This window comes from Momordica charantia, assembly GCF_013281855.1.
Source record: "Momordica charantia cultivar OHB3-1 chromosome 5 unlocalized genomic scaffold, Mcharantia_2.0 BLBB01000005.1, whole genome shotgun sequence".
In the NCBI taxonomy this organism is placed as follows: Eukaryota; Viridiplantae; Streptophyta; class Magnoliopsida; order Cucurbitales; family Cucurbitaceae; genus Momordica; species Momordica charantia.
Window position 1 is genome coordinate 1,606,098 of NW_028275163.1, and position 5,009 is coordinate 1,611,106.

Below are 5,009 nucleotides of genomic sequence, written 5' to 3' on the forward strand. Positions count from 1 at the left end.
TGGAGAGGAAGCAACTAAATAACCAAAATAAAATATCTATAAAATTAAGTAAAAAGGAAATGGGCCGAGCCTAATTAATGTGGACGCGGCCCAACAAATAAAATATCTATTCAATAAATACATATATAATAGTTATAATTAAAATCGACCCCATCCGGTTCGGGTCGGTTTTAAAATAACTTTCTAGCCGTTTGAACTCCACTGTTAACCTTTTTTTCACTCTCTCTCTCTTTCTGAACAGTTTCTTTTTCATTTTCGTCTCAATACGAAACGTTCAAACCCATCGTTTTTAGAAGCAAATTTAGGAGGATAATGTGAAGAGGAAAATTTGGGTGGCAGCAGTAATTTTAATCATCATTTCATTAAATAATTAAGAATTACGTGGATGCGTTTTATTGTCTAGATTCTTCAAACCAATCCATAAATAATGGCTTTATTTTTTTCAAAAAACGAGAAGTATAGGAAAACTTGACAAATGAATATAATTCTTTCAAAAATAATAATAATAACCTATAAATTTGTTTGGTAATATCGGTGTTGGCCTTTATTGATAATCTCCCCGTTGCTCAAAATGAGGCCATCCATGCGAAACCTCAATTGCGGGAACTACCCCGAAGAAGAGTTAGGTACAGGAATAAAGAAAAGCAAGCAGCCCGCTCCCAACCTTCACTCGGTCCTCAAGCTGCATCTAAACTACAATGGCTTCAATCCGAATCCAGTTCTCCACCTATAGGCAAACGATATTCAGCAATTTCAATCCAGCACCAGACTAAAATTACTCAAACAAATCATCACATAGTGACTTGCAGTGCAAATAGGAGATATGAGAGTTATTGAGACAGGAAGAATCTCCTAAATATCAAAAGTTTCCTAATTAAAAAATATCATTCCATGATAGTTTGGTATTTTTTTCAAGCATCAAATGGTGAATGGATTGCTACTAAAAGTATCCTTGTCACTTACCAAAATGCATATGGATTTCTTCTCCAGAAACGAAAATCTCAAAGCTTATCTCAAGAACACGAACGAGAAGATCGATTCGTCGAAGAGAAAGAAAAATCCAGTTGGCAGAAGAAGAATATTCAAGAGAAGCAAAATTCAAGAGAAAGAGGAGAAGGAAGAAGGAGAAGAAAAAGAGAATCCTCTGTTTGGCTTCCAAGAAAATTGCCCACAAGAGATACAGTGATTCTCTACACAACAACTCTTAGAGGAATCGGGAAAACTTTTGGGGATTGCAACAGAATAAGATTTCTATTAGAAACTTTCAGAGTGAAATTCTAAGAGTTATGAAGAGTTTTGGATTCAAAGGCGTTACCTCCTAAGCTCTTCATCAGAGGAAGTTACATTGGCGGAGCAGAGGAGGTGTTGGGGCTGCACGAGCAGGGGAGGCTCCGGGCGCTCTTCGATTGGGTTCCAACCGACCATCTCACCGGGAGCCCATGTAATGGGTGCGGCAGAATCCAATTTGTGCCCTGTTTCAACTGCAATGGGAGCCATAAAAATTGTTGGTGAGGATGATGAACAAAGGATATGTCTAGAATGTGACGAGAATGGACTCATTATATGTCCCTATTGCTGCTAAAATTATGGATTTATTGTCCATTCTTTGATTTTGTAAATTGGGTGTTTCTATCCCATATTCAATTATGTAAGATTCATTCATACAGTAGTTCTACAAGATTTTGAGGAGTTTTCCACGTTCATTTTGCAAGTTATGTAATTAATGCAAAACTTTTTCAGATTTGTTTCCCTTCATTTATAAGTAAATTATGGGTTCAAACAGTTCCCAGATTATATTGCATTTGTTAATATAAAAGTTTAATGAAAACATACACATTTGTGTTGAAGTGATTAATGTGCGTAACATATTGACTTGCATGCACATTTGTCTAAAACAATATTAAATGAACACTATTTTAGAGATCGTCTCTCAAAATGTTAAATTATGTATACATTTATCGTCTTGTTAAGCTGTACTATTTTTTTGGCTTTAAATAGATCTGAAAACAATCCCCCATCTCAATACGAAACGTTCAAACCCATCATTTTTAGAAGCAAATTTAGTAGGATAATACGAAGAGGATAATTTTGGTGGCAGCAGTAATGGTGTTAGTTACCATTTAACAAGCAGGAGATGAATCTCCTCCAGCCTCACTGCTTCCATTTGATAAAAATGTATTCATTCGATAACCTGAATCCTCAAACTGTGAGAAGAAAGCTCATAGAAAGTGTTCACAATTTGTAGATATTCACTGCATATTTCACATGTAAAACAAGACATAAAGAATTAAAAGAGGTGGGGTTGTTCTAATTTCTCTAAATCTGAAACTTTCTTCTGTAAAACCCAAATCGTCCCCAAATTAGAGTACACCTTGCACAAGCATTTCCCTCCCAGTGGGATGGAATCAATAAACATAGACATGATTCTGAATAAAGAAGAGTTTTATAGTCTACCCAAAAAAAAAACCACAAAAAGTTTGCAACAGAGCCCACAGAAATGAAACTACAATATATAGTAATTGATTTATGAATTCAATATGTTAATCACATTTTCAGCAAAGAAAAAAAAACAACAACAACAACAGCTAGTGGCCTACAAAATTGTATAATTAAAATGACTTCAATAAACAGGGACTTTGATTTCGGTCTCATCGAGACAGAACGAATGTGGAATACGTCTAGTGCGTGCGCCTTGAATAGTTAAAAGCGAAGGAAGGTTCTGGCTCAAAAAAAAAAACAGAGAACAGTGCACAGAGAGAGATAGAGAGAGATGGAGAAATCATACCGGAGGAGGAGGCATCGTTGTGGAGATGTTGAGATATTGGTCCGGAGGAAACTGAAACGAAACCCTGAGAGATGGCCGTCAACGATTACGCAGCGACGACGAACACTTTCTTCACTTCTGAAGCAAGATTTTGAAGGAGAGCGAACCCTAATCCAGGGTTTCGGCGATCGAAATGCGTAGAAAAAGAGAGAGCGCGGAGGAGGTTGAATGGCGGGAACTGGAAGGATTGATCCTCTCCCCTCTTCTTCGGCTTGCATTTTAAACTCTAACTTTAACCGTGTCCAATCCGCGTCCTTCCAAAGGTTGACTTGGTCAACGGCCCGCTCCATTCAAACGGCTATAGGAAACAAATAAAATTTTAAATTTGATTTTGGTTCTTTTTTCAAAATGAATACTCCGTTAATTTATTTATTTATTTTCTTTCTTTAAAATAAATGTATGGTAATTTAATTTTATTTAGGCATCAGATGATTGCAATTGAAGTTCTGAAAAAGTTTTCATTTATTTAATTTGAAACTTTAAAATGAATTTTGATAAATATATTATTTTGTATTTTAGGCTATTTTCGTTTTTTTAAATTAAAACACGTAAAATATAATATATTATAAAATATATAATATTGTAAAATAATTATTATTATAAAATTTTTAACAAATTTGTTAATAAATTAATTAATATTATTTTAGATTGAATTAAATATTTAGTTCACAGCATATTAATCTTGCATGTGCTAACCCCGTAATACTGTTAGACAATATTTAAATGAAACTTAATTTTCACTTTAAAAAATGTCCAATAATTATAAATAATCAAACTAATTTCTTTTCTAAAAAATAAAAGAATCAAACTAATTAGATCATTTGAGATTGAAATTGAAACTTCTAAGTATGTAGAATGTCACGGATAAAACAAACAATGCCAACGATCAACTTCGAGATACCTGAAACAACAATAGCAATGATCCAATCGTTAAACGCTGAATGTATGAAAATGAAATGAAATTCTTACGAGTATTTTCAAGTTCATCTCAAATCCAAATCCAACCAAAGACCTCCCGATGTTCTTAGCTGGTACAATAAAACCTAATCTAAAAAAAGAAAATAAACCTAATTTTAGCCTTTATATTAAAATTAGGATTATTTTTCTAATTAAACGTATTATAATATACGTTTGTAAGAAAAACTAAGAGAATAAAACTCAATTATTGATAAGATCTAAAACCAAATTAAAAGAACGAGTAAATTGCAAAGAAAAAGAATACTATTTTAATTCTAAAAAAAAAGCAAAATATTCTAAATAATACTTATTAGATAATTACAATTCAAATAAAAGAAAAAGAAATACGTCAAATTTGTTTAGCTAAGAAAAATGGCAGAAGTTTATGCAGGAAGAGTCACGCCTCAAAGTAGTAGGGAATCGGGAATCTCAAATAAAATGGGGTCAAGAAGAAAAGATAATTAAAATTCCAGCCATTTTTTTCTTTTTTCTTTTTTCAGAAATTAAAATTCCTGTATTTGTTGTTCGGGAATCTTTGGTTCGGTACAGAAGAATAAAATTCCCCACCCTGACCCGCTTCAGATTTTGTTACCATCTTTTATCTCTCAAGCCATTATTTAAGTTATAATAATATAATTAAGGTTAAATTTCTTCAATAAAATTAATGTTAAATTACAAAAATACTAAATATTTGACATTTGTTTAGAAAATACGATTTTCTCGAAAATATCTTTTAAACAAATATATGATAATATTTTAAACATTTATGGAATGTTAATGGTTGTATTGATTTTTCATAAATATATAAGAAATTTTCACAGGTTAATTTTCCATTCAAAACATCAACATAGATTTGCTGGTAAGGTTTATGAAAAATGGAGGAGAGTATTGATATAGTGAGAGAGGTATTCTTAAAATAAATGGCAAAATACAAGATATTCAGATAGTGAGGAAAAAACCTAAAATTAACAAAAAAAAAAATATAAATTATCATAAAAATTTGGCTGACCAGTTAGAAAGAAAGTATTTTTCGTATATTTTGATTTGGCAAGAAATCGTATCCGATTTTCCCCACGTTATGTCTTCCCATCTCTCTCCTCATCATTTAATAGCATCAACGTGACCAAATCTCCAGTTGTCCACAAGCAACTCCAATTTCCTCGTTTCTCAAATTTTATTATAAAATAAATAATAACAAATAATTAAGCCTCCTTCCATATATTCTATA